This window comes from Oryctolagus cuniculus, chromosome 18 (genome assembly GCF_051225735.1).
Source record: "Oryctolagus cuniculus isolate XC-2025 breed Fujian yellow rabbit chromosome 18, ASM5122573v1, whole genome shotgun sequence".
NCBI classification, from domain to species: domain Eukaryota; kingdom Metazoa; phylum Chordata; class Mammalia; order Lagomorpha; family Leporidae; genus Oryctolagus; species Oryctolagus cuniculus.
The window spans coordinates 72,871,721-72,897,595 of NC_142884.1; the positions used below are offsets into that span (position 1 = coordinate 72,871,721).

Below are 25,875 nucleotides of genomic sequence, written 5' to 3' on the forward strand. Positions count from 1 at the left end.
TGATTTTTAAAATTGGAATGCTTCAAATGCTCAAAGTGCTAGATGCAAGAAAAACACTTAACATAAACAAGATACTTCCAAACAAAAACAGACAGGAAGAAAATGGGTGGGCAGAACAAAGAACAAATTAAAAGCAAGTGACGAACAGAGAAGAATATTTGTGTATCACAGATGAAGGGTTAGTATCATCAAATTATATAAAAAAAATTGAAACGCCAAAGATAAAAAAAATTCTCCAAAACAAAAGGGACAAAAGGCATGAACAGACAATCCATAACATAAAAATGACCCCTTAAAAATTAGAAGCAATTTCAATTTCACTCAAAAGAATAATGCAAATTAAAGCCCATCATAAAAGAAATGAAAATTAAAACTATACTGAGGTATCATTTCTTACCCACCAGTTTGGCAAAAATTCAAATTCCTGACAACACACTCTGCTAGAGAGAATGTGGGGAGTCAGACATGCTGGCTTGTGGGTGGGACAGAAAAAGGTACAATCATTAAGGAAGGGAATTTGGCAATATCCATGGACAACATGGCTCATGCATTTACTCTCACTCCAGCAATCCTACTTCTAGAAACCTGACATGAAAATACACCTCCATGGGGACAAATACATACATGTGGAGATTCTTTGGGGCAGTATTCGTGATTGCAACATATGGACACCACTTAGATACACACATGTAGATTACTGTAATAAACTACGGGGCATCTGAGCGGTGGAGAACCATGCAGCGTGACAAAGACAGAGGAGCATCTCTATGCGCTGACGGGGACAGCTGCCAAAATATATTTCCAAGTGACTGGGCACAGGTGCAAAAGTATTTTACCTTTAGTGTAAAAAAGAAGGAACACTGGGGCCGGTGCTGTGGCATAGTGGGTAAAGCAGTTGCTGGCAGCGTCGGCATCCCATATGGGCGCTGGTTCGAGTCCCAGCTGCTCCACTTCTGATCCAGCTCTCTGCTATAGCTTGGGAAAGCAGTAGAAGATGGCCCAAGTCCTTGGGCCCCTGCACCCACGTGGGAGACCCAGAGGAAGCTCCTGGCTCCTGGCTTTGGATTGGTGCAGCTCTGGCCATTGCGGCCAATTGGGGAGTTAACCAGCGAATGGAAGACCTCTCTCTCTCTCTCTCTCTCTCTCTCTGTAACTCTGACTTTCAAATAAATAAATAAATCTTTAAAAAAAAGACAGAACACTAATATAGGTAAATCTGCTCATTTTGCAAAAGGAAATATGGAAAAAAAATAAACTAAAAAAACCGACACTGCCTATCTACAAGTGGGTGGCAGGCAGAACAGAGCAGAAGGGCTGGGGGAGCCAGGACACTTCTCTGAATGCATCTTTCTGTTTTCATTCTTGGAAGTATGTTAAAGCATGTCAAAACATGAATAAAATCAACAATAATGCAAACACAGAAATAAATGAACCTAATCATATTTCAAATAAAAAATAACATAAACCACATTAATGGAGAATGGGAGAAGAACCAATAAAAATAACTTACAGACAGAATATAATGACTATACACCCTTAAATACATCTTTTACTCTTCTTAAAGGGCTTGATTTTCACAGTGGCAAAGGTGGAACAACCCTAAGATTGTTTCATGGGTAGTACAGGGTTGAGAAAACAAATAAACAGGTAATGTTGTAGAGAAACATGGTTTCTTCCTGTGGGGGAAGGGGCACACACTTAAGTGGGTGAGGAAGGAGAGGAAGAATCTGGTGAGGCTACAAGGAAATTGGGGTCATCAGTACAGATTCAGGATTTTTAAAATTATATTTACCTCCTAGGTCTGCCAGCTGACATGGCTCAGTAGAAACAAAGCCCCAGAAACCATACTCACCTTTAGAGCTCATAGGTTGATTTTTTTTTTGACAGGCAGAGTGGACAGTGAGAGAGAGACAGAGTGAAAGGTCTTCCTTTTGCCCTTGGTTCACCCTCCAATGGCCGCCACGGCCGGCACGCTGCAGCCGGCGCACCGCACTGATACGAAGGCAGGAGCCAGGTGCTTCTCCTGGTCTCCCATGGGGTACAGGGCCCAAGCACTTGGGCCAACCTCCACTGCACTCCCAGACCACAGCAGAGAGCTGTACTGGAAGAGGGGCAACTGGGACAGAATCCAGCACCCTGACTGGGACTAGAATCCGGTGGGCCATAAATTAGGGATAGCCGAGAAACACCTGCTTGCAGGACTGGGCCAGGCAAGTAGAAACCTGGGCTAGAAAATCTTGTGCCTAGAAGGAAGTACTCAAAGGAACACCAGAAATGTGAAAGAGCTACAGCAGGCACATTGTCACAATACTGTTACTTGTCAGAACATCTTTTTACTTAGAAAATGCTGACACCAAATATTTAGGGGTAAACATGCATGACATATACAATATACACTTGGATGGTTCAGAGAAAGAATACTAAAGTCATACTCATTTGTGTATATTGTGTGAATGTCGAATTATAGACACACACATACATGTACACACACATAAGCATGAAGAGAGCAGATATGCAAAAATGTTGAACACTGATGAATCTGTAAATTTGAAGTCATTTCACATTAAAAAAGTTAGGTAATTTTAAATACAAATATCCCAAATAAAAAAAAAAAACAATTAAAACTCTATACAAGGGATAAGAAAGGAATGCTCACAGAGATAATAGCTGAATATTTTCTAGAACCTAGAAAGAAAAGGTTCTTGGTTTGACAGAAAACTCTGAGCAGCAAGCAGGATGAGCAGAAAAATAATAACGCAACTATAGAATATCATGGGCAAAGAGAAGTCATTAATGTAGAGAAATATCATTTAATCACAATGAAATGACAGACTGCTAGCAGCAGTAACAGAGGCTTGAAGAGACATATGCTACTACCAAAATGCTGAGAGAAAATAACTGTCGACTGGGAATTTTATACCCAGCTAAAATAGCAAGTAAAAAACCCAAGTAAATGGGTATTTCAGATACCTTTACAGAGAGAGTTCTTCAATGATGGACTCCACAGAAACATTAAGAGAAATTTCAGCAAAGCAAAAAAGTAAATTCAGAGGAATAAACATGGGGGGAGTAGATAATAATGTTTTAAGTAGAATTGTTGATGAAAAAATAGAATCTGATGTTTAACAAAATTAGGTACAGAACAGTACCAAGATCTGAGAGGTACTTGTTCAATGACAATTTGCAGCCAAGCAGACACACTTTGTTATATTCACTAGGAGGACCTCATATTTGTTAGAAAGAATAAATCAGAGTTAGGTACATGTGCTAAAATTTCAAAATATGAATACAATCCATTGCTAGATTCCCAATCAGCACAGGTAGGGGAAATACATAAATCTTATCCATCAAATGAAAGTGGCAGGGGACCTGGGTAAGAGGAAAAGAATGATCTAAAGGAAAAGCAGGGGTGGGAATTTTTTAGCCTAGAAGTTAAGATGCTGCTTGGGACATTGGCATCCCATCTCAGATTGCTTAGGTTTGAGTCCAGACTCCACACACAATTTGAGCTTCCTCCTAATGTGCACCCTGAAAAGAAAGAGATGATGGCTCAAGTACTTGGGACCCTGGCACCCATGGGAGACCTGGACTGAGTTCCCATCTCTCTCTCTCTCACTAACTAAAATAGTTTATATTAAAAAGGAAACACCAAGTAAAATAGAGGAGGCATAATCCAAATATATCAATGATCACATATAATCAGTGAACAGACTAAACTCATATTAAAAGACAGAGATAATCACATTGGACAGAAGAATCAAGGTGTGTAGATGGCTCCCCAAAGAGAGACTCAGACAGACAGAACAAGTGGAGACTTGGCCCGCAGAGGAAGGAGCACCCTGAGCAGACAAAGGCTGGAGCGATAGTGCACAGCTGTAAGCATGCAGCAACAAAGGCCAAGATCAGCGCCAAGGAACGCACCACAGTTTCTAAGACATAGAAAGAAAGAAAGAAGCTATCAGGTGAGGGGGCAGCTGCCCTGCGGCCAGGAGTGTGCTAACTGGGAGGACAGATGGCAAGGGGCTGGGGGTAGGCAGGAGGCCACAGAGGGGACCAACAAGGGACAACAGTGTGCAGGAAACAGGTCCATGTCTGAGTTTCCCTACAGAAGCACATTCAACCCAGGCACAGCAGAGTCACAAGATCCCTTCAGGCAGTAGGGAAAGAAATAAGCATCAGATAGATGATCCAACCTCCACAGGAGGGTGCATTACCCATGGCGGCTCCACACCTAACACAGTCATCCTGAGCGACCGGCCAGCCCCTTGCTTACCATGTGCAGCTGCACTAGGAGCAATGGACACCTGCCCAGAACACTCCGAAACAGAGGCTCGCCCTCACAGTTCTTTCTTCCAGCTGCTCAGTGCAATGATGGTTAAGTTGCTGAGTGCCTGCTATGGGGTCTGGAGTAGCTGACTCAATCCTCCTCACAACCCTGTAAGAAACTGCTCTTACCCCAGGTCATGCCCCTGGGAGTGCCAACGTGGGGCTCACACCCAAGGACCTGACCCCAAGCCTGACACTGGACTCGAGTGTCGCTCCCCCTCTTCGTGGAGGAACGACACTAAACCCTGCCTAGGCTTCATATCCGAGTCACGGCACCATTATGTCGCTCCCCCTCTTCGTGGAGGAACGACACAGGACCCTGCACTGTTCTTTTGTCTGCTCGGCCCTCCCCGGGTTTGCTGCTGGTCCTTCCCGGGTTGGCTACCGACCCTTCCACCTCCATGGAAGGGCGATTCCCCCTGCCACCTTCCCCACTTCCGCGGGGGAGCAGCACACCGCCGGCCGGCTCTCTCGGGGGCTGCACAGGTGTTCCTCTTAGATGTTCCTGGTGCATGTTGTCTCTCTCCTCCTTTATAGTCCTCTTCCACCAATCCCAACTCTGCTACCCACACGCCGAGTACGCTGCTCTCCTCCAATCAGGAGCAGGATCAGCTCCTGCAGGTCATCACTCAAGTTGGCGAGAGGCAGCTGCGTAGAAGCTGTTTACTCCTCTCCCAGCGCCATATTGTGGGAGAGCAGATGCATAGAATAAGTCTTAATTCCAGTAACTTAGTCTAGTCTGAGTTGCTCCCCACACTCGAGCCTCAGGACTCTGAAGCCCAGCTCTGGACGAGGGCTCTGCTCTACTGTTGGCTGTGATGGACACTCTGCTTTCCTTCCTCAAAGTCTGCTCTTTGCTGAACAAATCAAGAACGACAGTTCAGGGGCGACACCTGTTTCCTGTGCCATGTGACGCTGTTACCAAGCAGAGCTCAGGATGCCGCGCTGCCACCATTCACACACCTGGCTGACATCCACGCCAGACGGTGGGCTCTTCGGGGACAAGCCTGACTTACTTTCTTTGTGTCTCCAACACTGAGCACACACTCACCGAGCATCTTTCTTTTTTTTTTTAAGATTTATTTATTTATTTGAAAGTCAGAGTTACACAGAGAGAGGAGAGGCAGAGAGAGAGGTCTTCCATCCCATGGTTCACTCCCCAATTGGCTGCAATGGCTGGAGCTGCGCAGATCCAAAGCCAGGAGCCAGGGACTTTTTCCAAGTCTCCCATGTTAGTGCAGGGGCCCAAGCACTTGGGCCATCTTCTACTGCTTTCCCAGGCCATAGCAGATGGCTGGATCGGAAGTGAAGCAGCTGGGACTAGAACCGGCGCCCACAAGGGACGCTGGCGCTCCAGGCCAGGGTGTTAACCCACTGCACCACAGCACCGGCCCCCAAGCATCTTTCAAGCCAGTGAGTGAGCAAACAAACACACTGGGATCCAAGCAGCCCCAATGGACCCTATGCCAAACCAGGAAGTGATGCTCCTGACACTGGGCTCCGCCCCATACTTGGTTCACTCCCAGATCACAAGGCCTCTGTGTGGGGGCCGCACGTGCCAAGCTCTGTATTTGTCTGGAGCACAGGAACCCTGGCTTCCTGCAGTCAGGCTGATCTGGAAGCAGAGGACTCAACTCCCACTTGATCACATCTGGCCTCGGCCTTGCAACAGCCAGGTGAGATCTCACCTCTCAAAGAAGCCCAAGGAGAGAACACGGTGCGAGTCTGTGAACTCCCCTTCCCTTGCTAAGAAAATAGTAACACCTGGTGTGGCTGGCACCATCAGAACTCAGAGGGAAGCCGGGGAGACGACAGTCACAGTCCCTCCCGCAACACACGCCCCTCGTCCCTTCCCACTGGCCAAAGGGTCTCACTCTTCTGCTCAGAGTGCCTCCAGGGTTTCCTGCCCTGGTAGCTCTGCAGGACAGTGTGTCCCTGCTCTCCCAGCCGCGTGTACACCTTCCTTTCCCACCCCTTACTGCACTGCCCTCCATCCATTCAGCACTTAGTGAGTGTCCACCTCATGGTCAGCATCTGGGGTGCCCACTGGGCAGAAAGAGACAAGACCCACCTTCAGGGATCTTAGTCTGCTCAGTGCTGCCCAGCAGAATTTGCTGCACCGACGGGAAGGCTGAGCAGCGGCACTGCCCAGTGCAGCAGCCAGTGGCCAGATGGCCGCTGAACTCGTACAGTTTTTTTTTTTTTTTTGGTTAAACTTTAATTGAGATTTAACTTTAGTCTCCTGTGGCTGGAGGTGACTCTCTCGGACAGTACAAGTAATCACAATGCGGGAAAATCACAGGTTGCATGTCTTGGCATGGCTTTCCCCGAGTGTCTGACTCCCTGGTTCCCCTAGACACGTCCTTAAAAGCGACAGCTATGCTACAGCTCCACCTTCACAGCCAGCACAGGGAAGGGCACATTGTATACGCGTAAGTGAACGAATGCTGGGCATATAATGGAGGACCCATGGAAGCTGCTACCTCTTGACAGAGAGGCGGCGGGGAGGGGGAGAGGGAGGCAGGGAGGAAGCCAGCAGTGGTGGAAAAGAGTGGAACGAGGGTAAGGAAACAGTGGTGATGGGCCTCCTACTGGTCCCAGAGAAAGACGCCAGTGCCAAACCCGGTCTTCCCGCCCTTTCTCCGAGCGTTCCCACCACCGTCACCATCTTGGGAAGCGCACACACCTCATACAGAAAGGGGAGCAATTCAGACAGCTCGAATTCGCGCACGCCAGGTGGTAAACGGTGTCAGGTGGGCTGCAGGGAGGGTCTCCCATAAGCAAAAGAGAAGACTCATCGGTCCCACAGCTGAGCAAATCCACGGCTTTGTGGAAGCTGGGGCCAGGGCCTTATAGGCATCTCATGACGGCTACTGTCGGACGTTTAATGTTTCAAGCAGCTAAGCAAAGGCGTGCACTCAAAATGCAAATTATCTGATTAAAACGACCTTTGCCACAGGTAAGATCACGGCTTGTGTATGCAAACCCTCCAGGGCCAGGCTGACTCCCAAAGCACAGTGACGTCAGAATCCCAGTACGTGCCAAAACATTCCGGAAGGTATTCCAAGTAGAAAGTGAAAGTCATTACCACCTTTTCTTGTCACTTCTCTGCTCAAAAATTTCCACACCTCCGTCTGCTGGCCTCGCCGTATTTTCTAACCTGAATTCCCACTTCTGCCCCTCGAACACCTAATTTCCAGGCCTGTCTGGCTTCCTCTGACACGCTGTTTTCCGGCCTCTGGGCCACTGTGTCGGCTGTCCCCTTCGCCAGGAACAATGGTTTGTCTACTCCACGCAGAGACCTCCAGGGCCACCTGCAATGCTTCTCTCCCTCAACGGCTGTCGCTTCCTCCCCATCCCCAGGGCTCCATGGCAGCTGATCCTGGCCCTTTCTGACTTCTCACACTCAGCTCTGCAGCTGCTCACCTGGGACCAGCTGATCCCTTAATCGGCTTAATCGGCTCTGAAGAATGAGCTGGTCACCTCTGTGCCCTCCGCTCTAGCACACAGTGGGTGTAACACAAAGGCCTCGGGTGCTGAATTAAAGGGGAAGATGATGATCGTGTGCGTAAAATTCATGATGGAGCTCTCCTCCAGGCTCCTTTGAGAGCCTGTGGGTCTGGAGAGTGGGTCTGGAGTTGGAGCAACAAGCTCTGAATTTCTGGCACTCTCCACCCACGGACCACAGGCAAGTCATCTCACCTGCACGTGCCTCAGTTTCCATCTCTGTACAATGGGGGAAGCAATGGACCCCACCTGCTAGGATTAATGGAATTACTGCACACACAGCCCTCAGGACAGGGCGTGGCTCACAGCCAGCGCTCAGTAACTGCTGGCGATTGTGACCCTGGATGGCAACTACTGCTTCATTGGTCCTCTCCTGATCTGTTGTTGCCCCTAAATTTTATCTTGTCTTATCCGTCATTATATTCCCAGAACAAGGCAGGCAGTGACCCACTTTTCGGTCACTCAGGCAGATCCACTGTTCTTAGCAGTCACTTGATAACTGTTTGATGTAAAAAGCATAAATGGCCTTTATTGATATTTGTGGTAGATGTGACATATCCTTCACCAAATCTTCTTAACAAAGTACAGTTCCTACTGTCCAGAATCTTCCCTGCCCAGCCCAGTTTTGTGCATCCTTCAGGTCTCAGACTGAGAGGCACAGCTCCACCTGGAAGTCCTTTCTCCGGCCCCCTCACTGTAGTGGGCGCCCTCATCTCCCCGACCATGATGCTGCGTGATGCCTGGCTCCTCCCTCGATTTCTCCCATGAGAGTCTGTGCTGAGGCACACCCTCAGCACCACCACCGAACGTGGCCTGTACAGGTGCTCAATGAACCCTGCAGCCAGCTGTTTCCCATCACCACCCTGCGCGATCCGAGGAGCATCCAGGGAAGAGGCGCCTCATATGCAGAACCCAGAGACAAGATATGGTACCACCCACCTGCCCTTAAGCCAATCCCAGCCACACTGAGAATGCTGGTGCTGAGCACCCCCTGAGGGTCGGTTTAGGACTGGATGCCCCTCTGTATTCTTTGTGAGGTGGTACCCGGCACCCAGGGACACCCCTGGATCTCTGCCTTTGCACACACTGCCGTCGCCCCACTCCCACTCCCACCCCCACTCCCACCCCCTGCCTGTTTCCAGGCTCATTCTGGCTCACTCTATCAGCTTCAGCTAGTGCATCCCCTCCTCCAAGAATCCATCCCACAACTGACTTCTCCCCACCCGGCTGCAGTGCCCTGCCCATCCCTTCCACAACACCCACACATCTCCCTTGTGGCATGAGGCACTGCCATTATTTGCCCCAATGGATCCCGGCGGGTGAGAAGTCACTCATGAGTACTGGCTGACAAAGGATTAAGATACACAGTGTGTAAAGTGTCCAAAACACAAGACCTGGCTAGAAAACTGGAGACAGAGGTGCGAGAGGAGCTAACAACCACCAAATGTCTGCTCTCTTCAAGTTCATTTGCTTATTCTTCACCCTGACCCCATGAGACACAAATACCTGCATTTTAGCAGCAAAGAACCTGGCCCACAGAGGTGACATGGCCCGAGCGAGGAGTAGAGGCTGAATGCCCCTGCCGTCAGCACACGACTGCACTGGGAGCTTCCCAGGGAGACACAAGGGCAGGAACATGAGAGGATGCCCCCTCTCATCTGTAAACTAAAATTAACACAGAGCTTGCAAAGGCTTCACAAAGACCAGACACAGCCAGGGCTGGCAGCGGCTGTGCCTCTGCAGGCAGCCTGAGTGTCCAGCACAGACGGGAACAGTTAAGTCCCTGCATGCCATAAAATCCTAACAGCAAGGGAGGAAGGCAGACCCAGAGCAAGGCCCAGGATGGGCCACACATCTAAAAAGCAATTTGCAGAACAGGGTGGTCTCACCACCTCCTGCCTGCCTGCTCAGTCAGCAGCTCTGGGAGGTGCTGGTGATGTGCATACTCACACACGCGTGCTGGGGTGACAGACATACACACGCGTGCTGGGATGACAGACATACTCAGACACACATACCAGGGTGACGGACATACTCACTCACACACGCATGCTGGGGTGATGGACATACTCACACACACATACCAGGGTGACAGACATACTCACACATGCACACTGGGATGATGGACATACTCACACACGTGTGCTGGGATGACAGACATACTCACACACACATACCAGGGTGACGGACATACTCACTCACACATACCAGGGTGACAGACATACACATGCGTGCTGGGATGACAGACATACTCAGACACACATACCAGGGTGACGGACATACTCACACACGCATGCTGGGGTAACGGACATACTCACACACACATACCAGGGTGACAGACATACTTACTCACACATACCAGGGTGACAGACATACTCACTCACACATACCAGGGTGACAGACATACTCAGACACACATACCAGGGTGACAGACATACTCACTCACACATACCAGGGTGACGGACATACTCACACATGCACGCTGGGATGACGGACATACACACGCATGCTGGGGTGACAGACATACTCACACACACATACTGGGGTGACAGACATACACATGCACGCTAGGATGACAGATATACTCACTCACACATACCAGGGTGATGGACATACTCACACACACATACCAGGGTGACAGACATACTCACTCACACATGCATACTGGGGTAACAGACATACTTACACACACATACCAAGGTGACAGACATACTCACACACGCATACTGGGGTGACAGACATACTCACTCACACATACCAGGGTGACAGACATACTCACACACGCATGCTGGGATGACAGACATATTTACACACACATACCAGGGTGATAGACATATTCACACACGCATACTGGGATGACGGACATACTCACACACACACACCAGGGTGATGGACATACACACACATATTGGAGTGACACACATACACATGCATACCAGGATGATGGACATACTCACACACACACACACCAGGGTGATGGACATACTCACACACACATCCCAGGGTGACACACACATCCCAGGGTGACACACATACTCACACACACATCCCAGGGTGACACACATACTCACACATGCATCCCAGGGTGACACACATACTCACACATGCATACTTGGGTGACACACATACTCACACCTGCATATTGCAGTGATGTGCATACTCACACACACATACTGGGCTGACGGATGGACATACACACGCATACCTGGGTGACACACATACTCACACACGCAGGGCGTTGGACATACTCACACATGCATACTGGGGTGATATGTATACTAACTCAGGCATACTGGTCTGATGTATATATTCATACGTGCATACCAGCAGTCTTCAAAAAGTTCTTAGGAATACATATAACTATACATGGATTCCAAATTTTGTGCACGCAAATAAATTTATATTTCACTTGCATCTTTTCATAACCTTTTTGAGTACCCTTGTGCGTGTCTGTGTTGCATGTGTGCAGAGAGAGAGGAGAGAGGGAATTATCCTTTGTTCATCATTGCATCAGCAAATCTGGGGAGGAAGAAGAGGGCAACTTGAACCTTTTAAAAACTTAGACTTTCCATATGAGTAAGTTATAATCGCATATGCAATGCTTTTTCAACTAAAAAATAAAAAGGAAGAGGAGAGGGGAGAGGAGGTGTGAGGTGCGAATGCCGCTGCCTAAGTCCCATCTCTACCTGGACAGCCCAGTTTTGGGGAAGGGGATGCATTCCTCATGGAGCCGCTCAAGCCACTGGATGGGAAGCCTCGTGCATCAGGGAACATTCAGAAACATGTCTGTCACCTTCTCCCCTCCCGCAAACCGCTGCACACGAGACACACAGAACAGGAGCTGCACCTGCTGAAGCAGAGAAGAGGCCCTGGAGTCCACCTGGTCAGCCCTGGTGAGGGCACAGAGAGCCCTGGTGGTGACAACTCATTAGGAACCCTGAGCTCAGACCTGCCTCCCTGCTCATTTCACTCAAGTCCAGGTTCTTAATCTTCTCCCAGGAACAGGACTAAAGAAGCCAAGAGAAGCCACAGTGGGGCAACATATGGAGAGGAGCTTCAGGCTGGGCCACCCCACAGTTGGGATCCAGGGGAGGCGCCAGTACAGTGCCTGGACCACACAAGGGACTCGACACACAGCGGCCAACCCCACAGGCTAGTCTTCCACCCCTGGAACAGCACACATGCCACAAGGGGGCATGGCTTAGGATTCTGTCTTCCATTCTCCATGGTCTATCAGCTCAGGGAGAACCCCTGAGCCCCAGTGGGGGAGTTGCTCTCCTATCACCCCGCCCCTGTGAACTCCTTGGGCTCCCTACCACAGGCTCTCCAGGGAAGACAGTTGAGTGCAGGTAAGAGAGGAGTCGGGCTCCCCAAGAACGGAGGTGGGGTTAAAGGGTGAAAGTGGGGTCCGGAGCGAGCCAGACGAAGACCACACTGTGGTGTCTGCCCAACCCCTGCCCTGCTCCCGCCTTCCACTTCCCTTTACAGGACCACACTTTCTGTTTCTGCCAGTTCATCACGGATGCAGGATCAGAAAATCATTAGAAACCCCCAAATCAAAACTTGAGATCAGTTCCTTATGTGGATTAGAGCAGTTCCCTTGAGCAAACAAGGGACTGGCCTAGGGCACCCCGGTGTCCCCACACCTGACCCACTCTGCCTTGCAGCCTTCACCCCGAGTCTTGCCCCATGCAACCAGCTGCACCCCCACCTCAGCTCCTCACCACCCTGCAAGCCGACTTGGGGCTTCCCTCCTTTGCTGTCTCCTCCAACCACCAAGAGGAAGGGCAAAGAACCAACAAGCACATGTGGAAAAGGCTCCACTTGGGTGGTGGTTAAACAAAACGCAGAGGCCCCTGTCCTCTCATTAAACAATGCTAGCAAGACGACGGCAGAACCAGGAAACTGTACTTCGCTAAACAGCTGGACAATGTTCTTTTTTTGGTGGGGCAAGGAGGACATGCTAAAATTACAAATACTCAAGGAAAACTATTTCAGAGCAAATAAAAGACTAAACCAAAGAAGCTGAGACTCAACCTAACTACCCAAAATAGGAAAAGGACTCAATAGGGGAAAACTGTATATCCTCTTGAAAACATATAATGGCAGTACTACAATGCAAACGTAAAGACTCATCCAGTGTGAAAACAGATGGAAACAGAGGCGAGTGCTATATTGGATAGAAAAATCAAAAATGCAACTACTTGGGGCCAGTGCTGCGGCACAGTGGATAAAGCTACCACCTGCAATGCCGGCATCCCATATGGGTGCCGGTTCAAGGCCCGGCAGCTTTACTTCCAATCCAGCTCGCTGCTGTGGCCTGAGAAAGCAGTGAAAGATGGCCAAGTCCTTGGACCTCTGTGCCCACATAGGAGACCTGGAAGAAGCTCCTGGATCCTGGCTTCGAATCTGCTCAGTTCTGGCCACTGCGGCCACCTGGGGAGTGAACCAGCGGATGGAAGACATCTCTCTCTCTTTCTCTCTCTCTCTCTCTCTCTTTCTCTGTGTGTGTCTGCCTCTCTGTAACTCTCCTTTCATATAAATAACTAAATCGTTTAAAAAATGCAAATACTTTCATTTGTTTTACATATTTGCAAGCAAGCACACACGTGTGTGCACACACATACACATACACTCTTCCCTCTGTGTGATGACATTCCTGTAAGAAAGCTAGATATCCTAAGATATAAAGAGGTACAAGAGGCTGGCGCCGCGGCTCACTTGGCTAATCCTCCGCCTTGCGGCGCCGGCACACTGGGTTCTAGTCCCAGTTGGGGCGCCGGATTCTGTCCCAGTTGCTCCTCTTCCAGGCCAGCTCTCTGCTGTGGCCTGGGAAGGCAGTGGAGGATGGCCCAAGTGCTTGGGCCCTGCACCCACAGGGGAGACCAAGAGGAAGCACCTGGCTCCTGGCTTTGGATTGGTGCAGCACGCCGGACATAGCAGCCATTTGGAGGTTGAACCAAATAGAAGGAAGACCTTTCCCTCTGTCTCTCTCTCTCAATGTCTAACTCTGCCTGTCAAAAAAAAAAAAAAAAAAAAAAAAAAGAGGTACAAGAAAGTTGTTTTAAAAGGCGCCAGGTTAAAAACACATTAACAACAAGAGAGCCAGAATTCTGGTTCTCCCACAGTACTATGACTGGCAGTTGCCTAACTTCCTCAAGCCTCAGTTTCCCTGTCTTTAAATGGAGGAAAAAGACAAGCCACCCCAGAGCTGTCAGGATTCACTCAGCCAAGGAGGTGAAATCCTCAGCCCCGCGCCTGGCCCACAGCAAGCACTTAACAGACGTCCACTGCTGGCGCCACTGCTGTTATTGTCATCATGAACGGCAGCTCAAGGGGAGGAAGGCCAGCGTTGGCTGGAGTGAAATAACCACTGTGGGGAAATCAGGGTCACGCAGAAATGCATCCTAGAATCAGGGCACGTTTCGGGTCTTGCAGGAGCTGTGTCTGCCTCCTGTCTCCAAAATCCACAGAAAAGGGAAGTCAACTGCACCACCTGACCAGTTGTTTCCAAGTTCAAATGGACTATCCCATTCAGACACATGATCTAACGCAGACGAGAAGAATGAACAAGTCTGGTGTCTGGTCCATTCGAGAATAGAACCTCATGTGGCTACACTTTCTCCCCCACACCCAGATTCTTCTAACTGCCGATGCTGGAATGAATGAATGAATCCCTCCCCCACAAAGCTGCAGCCGAACCCCAGGAATCCGTGATGCTGGTGGAAAAGGGGCCTTTCAGATGTGGGTGAGTGACGGGTTTGCAAATGGGGAGGGGGCCACCGTGATCACCAGGGGTCCTAAGCAGGGTCCCAGATAGGGCAGAAGAGGTGAGGGTGGAAGCTGAGGTCAGAGAATGAGGGGTTGGCCATTGGCCAGGGGGTGTGGGCAGCCTCCAGGCACCAAAAGGGCCAGAAAACAGCTCTGTCCCCAGGACTCCTGGAGCAACACCACCTACCAATCCTTCGAGACTCCCCACCTCCAAAACATCAGAGAATACCGACAGCTGCAGGTGTCGGGAGCCACTACGCTGGCAGCCGTTTGTCACAGCAACAGCAGGAGACGAGCATGTGGCCTTGGGCCACCCAGAGCATTTGATTTGGAGGATGGGAGCCTGGCTTTGGGTTGGGTCCTACGGTTCCGTTCCGGCTCCATCTCCTGCTACACTCAGACAAACCTGAGCGCCGCACTTGTCTTATCCGAGCATCAGTTTCCTGGTGCGAGAAACAGGGGTTGTCAAGGAAGTTAAAGGTGCAGCTTCCAGGTGGGGCCCCTTGCACACAGCATGCGCTAGACAAATAGCAGCTCTCATCTTCCATTCTACTTCTTGCCTTCTTGTTTCTCTGACTTTAAAACAAGATGGTTTTGTTGAGATTTGTGTCCTATGCTACCAAACTCACACATTTAAAAGGTACAACTTGGGGCCGATGTCGTGGCACCACACGTTAAGATAGTACTTGCAACATGGCATCTCATGTTGGAGTGCTGATGGGAGTTCTGGCTGCTCCTCTCCTCCCCTCCCCTCCTTTCCCTTTCTCTCACTTCCCCTCTCCTCCTCTCCTCCCCTCCCCTATCCTACCCTCCCCTACCCTACCCTCACCCTCCTTCCTTCTTTCCTTCTTGAAGATTTATTTATTCATTTGAAAGTTAGAGTTACACACGGAGAGAGGGAGAAACAGAGAGAGAGAGAGAGCTCCCACCACTGGTTCATTCCCCAGATGGCTACCACAGCCAGGGCTGGGCCAGGCCAAATGCAGGAGCCTCATCTGGATCTCCCACATGTGTGGCAGGGACCCAAGTACTTGAGCTATTACATGAAGCTCTGCTTTCAATTCAGCTCCCTACTAATGCACTCGGGAGGCAGCAGAAGATGGCCCGAGTACTTGGGTCCCTGACACCAACATGGGAGAAGTGGACGGAATTCCAGACTCCTGATTCACCTGGCCCAGACCTGACTGTTGGAGCCATTTGGGGAGTGAACCAATGAATGGAAGACCTCTCTCTCTCCCTTCTCTCTGTTGCTTTTTTAATCAAATAAACATTTTTTTTTAAAAAAAAAAAATGGAGCAAAGAAAAAAACAGATGCTGAAAATAGATAAATATACAATTTATTTTTACTACAGTCACAGTTGTGCAACCATCATCAAAACCTAATTCCAGAACACGTCCTCACCCCCAAAGGGAGGCCGGTACCCATCAACAGTCACCACTCCCCCCATTCTACCCTCCTCCCAGTGCCTGACAACTGCTAAGCTGTTGCCAGTCCTTCAGTCACCTGCTCTGGATATTTCCCATGAATGGCATCATACAACACGGCCTTTGTGCCCGATTTCTCTCACTCTGCATTATATCCCTTCGTGCCGGCACCTGGCTAGCTCCTTCTTATTGCATGGAGACGCCACACCTTGTTTATCCACTTATCATTTGATGGACAGCTTTATATTCTTCTTATTTTATTCCTTCTAGTATTGCAATACAATTTGATAATTCAGGAAGTCCCCTTTAAGATTCATGGGAGTTAGGCTGGCGTTGCAGCTCAATATGCTAATCCTCCGCCTTGCGGCGCTGGCACACCGGGTTCTAGTCCCGGTCGGGGCACTGGATTCTGTCCCGGTTGCCCCTCTTCCAGGCCAGCTCTCTGCTGTGGCCAGGGAGTGCAGTGCAGGATGGCCCAGGTGCTTGGGCCCTGCACCCTATGGGAGACCAGGAAAAGCACCTGGCTCCTGCCATCAGATCAGCATGGTGTGCTGGCCGCAGTGTGCTGGCTTTTGGGGCCATTGGAGGGTGAACCAACGGCAAAAGGAAGACCTTTCTCTCTCACTGTCCACTCTGTCAAAAAAAAAAAAAAAAGATTCATGGGAGTGGGCATCCGGCATAGTGGTTAAGATGCTGCCCGAGACACCTGCACCACATACTGGAATCTCTGGGATCAAATCCCAGCACCACTTCCGATCCAGCTTCCTGCTAATGGCAGCCTGGGGACAGCAGGGGATGGCTCCAGTATACTGGGGTCTCTGCCATCAGCTGGATGCAGTTCCTGGCCCTGGCTGCAGCCCAGCCTATAAACCTGTCTCAGTATCACCAGAGCCAGCATCACACCCTAACTCCTTCCCTCAGTGCTGCCTTAACCTTGTGGAGCCTCAGTTTCCCCATCTGTAAACACAGTCAATGGCAGGTGGCCCTGGTAGGCTGCAAAGTCAGCGAACCATTGAGGGAATCGAGCGACGGCAAGGAGGCCCAACACTAAGAGCAAGGCTGTTCCCGCAGCAGGAGCTTCACGGGTATCACTACCATGGTGCTCACCACACCCTCGGCCAGGATTTCAACTGGTAATGAAGACTGGCTGTCAGGAGAGCAGTGGAGCTGGGGACAAGGTGGGCCTGCAGGAGGAGGTGGCCACACGGGCCTCCTCCAACAGGGGAGCAGCTTCTCGTGGACACTCGTCACCAGGCTGTTACTCTGATGTTGGAACCTCTGTCCTCCCCGCACTGCTTCCACTGCCCACCCGCACCCTCGGTTCCCCAAGATGGGTGGACACATGAAAACGGGTCCTCAGGAGTTTCCTTTTATTTAAATATTCATTTATTATTTTAAAGATTTATTTTACTTATTTGAACGTCAGAGTTACACAGGGAGAGAAGGTGACGCAAAGAGAGAGAGATCTAGTCTTCCATCCGCTGGTTCACTCCCCAATTGGCCTCATCAGCCGGAGCTATGCTGATCTGAAGCCAGGAGGCAGGAGCTTCCTCCAGGTCTCCCATATGGGTGCAGGGGCCCAAGGACTTGGGCCATCCTCTACTGCTTTCCCAGGCCATGGCAGAGAGCTGGATCAGAAGTGGAGCAGCTCGGACTCAAACAGGCGCCCATTTGAGATCCCGGAACTGTAGGCAGTGGCTTTACCTGCTTTGCCACAGTACCGGCCCAAAGATTTATTTATTTATTTATTTATTTAGCAGAACAACAGTGAGAGAGGGAGATAAGGGATGCTGGGGAGGGGGAGGGATCAATCTTTCATCCACTGTTCACTCCCCACTTGTTCACAGCAGCCTGGGCTAGACCAAAGCCAGGAGTTTGGAAGGACATCCCTGTCGACCACATCGGTGGCAGGTGCCTATATCATCTGCCATTTTCTCAGGTGCATTAGCAGGAAGCTGGATTGGAAGCAGAGCAGCCTGGACTCAAACAAACACTCCTAAATGTGATGCTGGTGTCAGAAGCAGTGGCTTAGCACTGTGCACCAAAACACTGGCCCTAAGGCTTTTCTGAAGTGCTTGAGAGATAAACAACATCTGAGCTGGCAGCGAAAGCAACGACTTGATTTCCAAAGCTTGACAGTGGTCAAGATTCCACCGGCCTCTTCCGAATGCCAAAGTCAAATCGAGGACGAACAACCTGGGGAGAGTCGATCTCCCCCTTGGATCTGCCACGGGCCAAACTGCTCCCTGCTAAAGGCTCAGCTTCTCCATCACAGTCTGGCTCCTCCCACCAGGCGCAGTGGCCAAGTTGGACAAGGTCTTGACATCGCCACATGAAAGGGTTTAACTTCATCCATCAGCACAAGTTATTTTCTCTCCACATTTTGAAAGACAAAACACTTAAGAATCCCTTTGGCTTTTGCTGTTGTTACTGGTTTGGAAAATCACCCACTTTTGAAAGCCCAAAAGATTGGCTGAGGTTTGTCGGCCTGGGAGTGGATATGAAAAATGTGTTGAGGGCCGGCGCCGCGGCTCACTAGGCTAATCCTCCGCCTAGCGGCGCCGGCACACCGGGTTCTAGTCCCGGTCGGGGCGCTGGATTCTGTCCCGGTTGCCCCTCTTCCAGGCCAGCCCTCTGCTGTGGCCAGGGAGTGCAGTGGAGGATGGCCCAGGTGCTTGGGCCCTGCACCCCATGGGCCCTGCACCCCATGGGAGACCAGGAAAAGCACCTGGTTCCTGGCTCCTGCCATCGGATCAGCGCGGTGCACCGGCCGCAGCGCGCCGGCCGCGGCGGCCATTGGAGGGTGAACCAACGGCAAAGGAAGACCTTTCTCTCTGTCTCTCTCTCTCACTGTCCACTCTGCCTGTCAAAAAAATAAATAAAAAAAAATAAAAATAGAAAAATGTGTTGAAAGAACACCTGTGCTCAGGAAAACAGATACGCATGTCAGCAAGAGGCCACCAGGCCACACCCTTCAGGGCCCGGGAGTCACTGCCCACGACGCTCACAGACACCAGAGCCAGCTTCCCCCGAGGCCCCTCTAGGACAAGCAGAGCACCTCGAAAAGCAAAGGTGATTCTAAAGGTCATGAGCTGAGGTCAAGTTCAGGGCGAGGAGCAAGAGGTTCCATAAAAAGCCACAATTTTGAGGAAGTATCAGAGGACCTGTCACAAGCCCAGAGGGGCTGCACAGGAAGGACTTCTACTGCACTCTCAAGTGACACCCACCTGTCATTTCCCTTTCACTTCCTCTCCTTGTCTGGTTTGGAAACTGAGATAACTGTGGACTCATCAAAGGAAGTAGCATTTTCTCTCCTCTGTTGCCTGTGAGCACTTGGATGAGGGAGGGGCTGTGTGCCAGAACAGTAGGTAAGAATGTTCTAGAATGCTTAGGCTTGTCCTGTACAACCTCTGTTTCTTCTTTCTTGCTTCTTCCGGGAGATTTTTTAACCATGAATTCATTTTTTTTTTTTTGACAGACAGAGTGGACAGTGAGAGAGAGAGAGAGAGAGAGAGAGAAAGGTCTTCCTTTGCCGTTGGTTCACCCTCCAATGGCCGCTACGGCCAGAGCGCTGCAGCCGGTGCACCGCGCAAATCCGAAGGCAGGAGCCAGGTGCTTCTCCTGGTCTCCCCTGCGGGTGCAGGACCCAAGCACTCGGGCCATCCTCCACTGCACTCCCTGGCCACAGCAGAGAGCTGGCCTGGAAGAGGGGCAACCAGGACAGAATCCAGCGCCCCGACCGGGACTAGAACCCGGTGTGCCGGCGCCGCTAGGCGGAGGATTAGCCTGTTGAGCCACGGTGCCGGCCTGAATTCATTTTTTAAAAGATTTATTTATTTTATTTGAAAGGCAGAGTTACAGAGAGGTAGAGGCAGAGAGAGAGGTCTTTCATCGCTGGTTCACTCCTTAGAGGGCTGCAATGGCCAGAGATGGGCCAATACCAAGTCAGGAGCCAGGAGCTTCTTCTGGGTCTCCCAAGTGGGTACAGGTGCCTAAGGACTTGGGCCATCTTCCACTGTTTTCCCAGGCCATAGCAGAGAGCTTGATGGGAAGTGGAGTAGCCAGGACTCAAACCAGCACCAACATGGGATGCTGGTGCTACAGGCGGCAGCTTCACCCACTACGCCACAGTGCTGGCCCCAACCATGAATTCATTTTAACAGCTACTTCTCTCTTCAGGGTTTTCAAGCCCTCCTTTCATCTGCTTGGCTATGCTGCATTTTTCTAGGAAATTGGTGATATTATCTAGCTTCTCAAATTGAAAGGCGCAGGGGTAACTACAATGTTGCTGGCTCCGGACCACGATATCCTTTCATCAGTCAGCAAGGAGGGAGTCAAAGAGTGGATCCTGTACCAGCAGCACTGCTGGTCCCCAAGTCAGAACACATGGGGTCTTCAACAAGTCCATGGGAATTCATGTTATAAAAAATTATGTGCCGGCGCTGCGGCTTACTTGGCTAATCCTCCGCCTGCGGCGCCAGCACACCAGGTTCTAGTCCTGCTTGGGGCGCCGGGTACTTGTCCCGGTTACTGCTCTTCCAGTCCAGCTCTCTGCTGTGGCCCGAGAGGGCAGTGGAGGATGGCCCAAGTGCATGGGCCCTGCACCCGCATGGGAGACCAGGAGGAAGTACCTGGCTCCTGGCTTCGGATCGACACAGCGCGCCGGCCGTAGCGGCCATTTGGGGGGTGGTGAACTAATGGAAAAAAGGAAGACCTTTCTCTCTGTCTCTCTCTCTCTCTCTCACTGTCTAACTCTGCCTGTCAAAAAAATAAAAAATAAAAAAATTAAAATAAAAAAATTATACATAGATTTCAAAAACTTGCTTTCATCAAAATAAACGCAGGAGCAAGTGTTGTTGCAAAGTGGATGCCACACCCTGTGTCCTGGCTACTCCCCTTCTGATCCAGCTCCCCACTAATGCTCTCTGGAAGACGGCAGGTGATGGCTCAAGTGCTTGGGCCTATGCCGCCCTTGCGGCAGATCTGGATAGAGTTTCTGGCTCGTGGCTCTGTCCTGGCGTAGTCCTGGCTATTACAGACTTCTGAAAAGATCTCTCTCTCTCTCTCTCTGCCTCTGTTACTCTGCCTTTCAAAAAGATGAAAAATAAAATTTTTTTAATAAATAAACTTGTCTTTTAATTTCAGTGTCCATGAATCGTTTGACACAGTCTCACGTTTTTGTCAGTAAGGAGGGTTCGGGAACTGCCTCTTCCTGCCGGGGAGCTGGTGGGGCCGTCTCTGGAGGGAAACTGCCCAGATGTCTCTCCTGCTCTCCGCTCGAGGGCTTGAAACCGCAGCCTCCACCTCTGGAGAAGGGGCAGCACAACAGCCACGTCTCAGCACTGCCACGAGGACCACAGAAAGCACTTGGTGGACTCCGAGGCTGCGTCTCGGGGAAGTTCCGACACACCGAGAGATTTTAAACCACGACCCCAATGTCTTTCAGTCACTTCACTATTCAGCATTTTTCAAGTGGTCTTTTCAACTCACAACTTTTCACTTCACAAACTTTCAACTTAGAAACGTTACCGATGTGACCTTCAGGCACCTCAGGAAGACCAGCTGGGAGCCCAAGCACCACCAGCACGCTCAGCTCGCCCGCCTGGGAGCCCATCGGTTTAGGGAAGCACTGCAAAAGCAGGGCGCCTGGACCTGCAGCAGCACCTGGGAGCCTGCCAGAAATTCAGATTCCCGGGCTCTTCCCCACACCCACTGAATCAATGTGGCTTAAGATTCCCTCCAAGGCTGGTGCCGTGGCTCACTTGGCTAATCCTCCGCCTGCAGTGCCAGCACCCAGGGTTCTAGTCCTGGTTGGGGTGCTGGATTCTGTCCCAGTTGCTCCTCTTCCAGGCCAGCTCTCTGCTGTGGCCTGGGAGGGCAGTGGAGGATGGCCCAGGTGCTTGCGTCCCTACACCCACATGAGAGACGGGGAGGAAGCACCCGGCTCCTGGCTTCGGATCGGTGCAGCGCCGGCCGTGACGGCTATTAGGGGAGTGAACCAATGGAAGGAAGACCTTTCTCTGTCTCTCTGTCTCTCTCTCTCTCAATGTCTATAACTCTTTCTCTGTCTCTCTCTCTGTCTAACTCTGCCTGGCAAAAAAAAAAAAAAAAAAAAAAAAAAAAAAAAAAAAAAATTCTCTCCAACAGACTCTGGGACGGGCTCCATACCTGGGAGGCATCAGGATCTCAAAAGTCAAAGGGCATTTCCCAGGCTTGAAACAGGACTCTCTGTTATAATCAATGGAGAAAACAATAATCACGTTGAAAACCCAAGTGAGAGGAAATAAACAAAGGTTCAAGAAGGGGAGCTGAGATCACGTGGAAAGACCCATGGAGTGAGAACAGCACTGTTGCACATGTGAGCAGAGATGCGCTCCGTGGCGGGAATCCTTCAGCGAACACCAAATTGCCTGAGATCCAGCTCCCGGGCCACAAGACAACCACCATCAAGATGCAAGGAGAGGGATTCCTGTGAATCCAAGTACTGAGGGTGCAGGGCCACAGGGTCAGGATCAACAGCGCACACTCCTGGGCTTCTGGTTACTCGGGACAAGGCAGGGGTCTGTGGGCTGTTCCTGGTCAGGATGGTGTGCGGGGCAAAGTCTCGTGTGGATCCGCACAGCAGAGGGGCTCTGGCCCGTGGACATGGAAGCACCAAGCAGTTTTCCTGGAGAGAACCACACGAGGCTGTGGCTAATCCAACAGCATTCTGTAGCAGGGGTAGGACAACAGCCAAGTCTCAGCTCTGGTCTGTTTTAGAAAGACAGAGACACAGGAAACACAGTGCACCTCCCCAGCAAGGAGGAGCAACCCTGTCAGGTCTTAAAATCCTGCAGGACCAAGGCACATTCTTACTTGCAAGCTTCAAATCCGAGGAGTGACTCTGGATCTAGCAACATATGGCTCCACAAACCCCATCTTGCAACACCTCTGCAGGAGCTACTGTGGATCCCCACAGCTGTTAAAATTCCGCCTCTCACGTGTACAACCCACACGCTGCCCCCTGAGATCCCTTTCCATTCACTGGGGTGGAGTGCATTTTAACAAGCTCCCCACGGGAGACCGAGGCGACGGCCCCTGGATCACAAGGCCGTCTGTTGCTAGTGGGGAAGAATCCGAAGCAGGAGTGAGGTTGAGTCACTGCATGCGCTCCACAAACACTGCTGCGGAAAAACGCAGCCCGAAACCAAAACACCACCCGCCCAAGCCCCAGTTTAGCATTTGTTCCTACAGTACGGAGCAGGGAGTCAGCAGTAAATGAGTCGCCTGTTACGTAAGCTGCTGTTCTGTATGCAGAACTTTAACTCACCAAAGACAAGTTGCAGCCACATAAAAAGCAACAGCCCACCCCCAAAACAAATGCTGTGTGAGTGCAGCCAGGATCCCCCCGCCAGGCAAAGAGGAGCCTTCCTCTTGATGCAAAGCCACTGCCCAGCCCTGGGCCTCCGGGGAGCAGACCCTTGGGCCCAGGTCAGGGAGGGTGGGGTTAGGGAGGGGCTACGAGGAGCCTACTCAGGGCTTCACCTGGGTATGCACACTGCCTTCGTCAAAGCTCCCCTTGGACTGTGAACATGAGGGGAATCATGTTTTGCTTGGTTATACCTCTGACCTCTTGCTGGAAAGTTCTAGAACCTCAACCCCCGTCTGTCTTAGGTCATGTCCAAGAACTCAAACCTCTCTTTGACATGACTCTGCTCTCCCTGGCAAGGACCCCCAGTCGCTTCCTCTCCCAGGTTCCTTCCACCTGGATGATAAGCTAGTTCTAACTAGAGTGTTAGAAGCTGACGTTCTGGGACACTTTCCCCAGCAGGGACCACAGAAGATGTCAATGCAGACGCAGGGGAGGCACAGTGTGTATGCGGCATATGTGTTGCTCTTTCTATGAAGTCAGCCTCAGGCACCTTCTCAACACGGAGCCAGAGGTAGCTACTGCGACCCACTGGAAAAGCAGACGGCGACGGTCAGGGAGAAGCCCTAGCTATCCGTACACGACTCCACCCTGAGCACTAGCACGTGACTGATCCGGAGGAAGGGCTCCCAAAACCAATACTGAGTTAAACCGACAACCGATGAGGCCCTCCACTGCCGCCACACAAACAGCGCATCTCGAAACGCACTGGAGTCACCTGGGTGCGGGCCACAAGCCCATCTTCTGGGCTCCACCCAGACTCTGCCAATCAGATGCTATGGGATCTGAGTTTCTGACATACACATGTGACCTTCGGAACCACTCTCTGACCTCTGCAGGCCTCACGGCCACCAGGATGCTAACGGGTCAGCAAACAACGACACCAAGGTGGGCAGTGTCCCCTTGCCCACCACGCCAGGGGTCAAGTGGAGCATGGAACATGTTCACAGCAACACCAAACCAAAACACGCGAGACAGTATCAGAATCTACAAGGTGTACATCAGCACTCGGGAGCTAAAAAGGCCACCGCGGACCTCACCAGGCCAGTCCTCAGCTATTTCCCCTGGCCTTGGGGTCCCCTGGCCACTGCCAGGGTCACGGACCAGGGGCCACCACGGAGGCCCATGGATGGGGAGAGAAGATGGCTGGCACCCCTGGCCCACTTTAGAGAGCAGCTTTAGAGAGAGGTGCGCGGTTCTCTGCAAGTCTGGCTCCTCTCCTCCATGCTGCAGCCTGGCAACCACAGTCAGCAAATGGTCCTTCCTTGTGCTTCTGCCCCAACACGTTTTGAGCAGGGCAGGCAACCAAACCCAGGCTCCCCGCACCTGCACCCAGGGAGCCTCGGCGGCCGCCTCGCCACCCTTCCCGAGCCAGGGAACTCCGCGACTGCCGGCAGCTGTCACCGGAACATCAGACGGGGATGTTGATGCCAAGCCTCATTTACACAAGCCCACTGCTCCCCGAGAGATGAATTTTAAAACAAACAGCTTTTACATATGCTAGTAGCACAGTCACATCAGCAACAGGCATCCCCAGACAGAAACATGAGTCAGTCTGGGGCAACAGCGGCTAAATAAATCCTGTTTGGGTGAAATCTCTCTCTGGGGAAGGAGGATCCCCAGAGTGGGGATTGCTCAGGCTCCCAGGCAAGAGTCCCTGGCGACACCCAGCTCTCCTGGGGACGGCATGCTGCGATGCTCCAAGCGCTCAGACTCTCAGATCACCAGCGTGACTCGGATGTGCGTCTGTCTCAGCACTGCTTCCCTGGTGAGCTCTTCCAAGTGGCCCATCCGCACCCCGGGGTCCCCACCCCCACACACACTCTGGCTGCCCCAGAGATGTCTGATGACCTTGCAGTGCTGGGGACAAGCTGTCCGCGCCCACGTAGGATCTCCTGACATCCCGAGATGCAGGGCTCTGGTGGACACACGGGTCTGAGAAATGAGACTGTGCCTGTACCCAGCCCGGGGTGCTCCCAGAAACACAAGGCCAGCAGGGCCTCAGCAGGGGAGCAAACGGACTATCGAGGAAAGGTGCGGCTGCACCTTGAGTTACCCAGGTCACGGCCTCCCTCCTCCTTAATTTTCCCTGCACAGACTTGGAGGGAGGGAGGAATTCCATCCTCTTAACCAGCAGGGGTGGGGACACTTTTTCCTGCCAAAGGCTACCTGGGTATTCACAACATCATTTGCGGAGCATACGAAATTATCAACTTAAAACTTAGCCTGCTACTGATCGACTGCTTGCTTGTGCTTGCACTGGCAGGGCCGGACCAATGGTTCCGCAGGCTGGCTGTCCCCCATCCCTGAATACAACCCACAGAAGCCGCCTTGTTAGTCGGAGGAAACAAGAAGGTGCAAATCGGAAGAACTCGCTCTCGATGGGGTCAAGGCAGCATTTAGGATCCTCTGGGGTCTGAACTTGGGCGTGGCCCTAA

At 51.3% G+C, this 25,875-nt stretch overlaps 1 protein-coding gene across 3 annotated transcripts in view; it reads right to left on the reverse strand.

Moving 5' to 3' along the window:
• Positions 1–25,875, reverse strand: part of CDYL2 (chromodomain Y like 2) — a 426,814-nt gene that overhangs the window by 57,957 nt on the left and 342,982 nt on the right. The window lies entirely within an intron of this gene.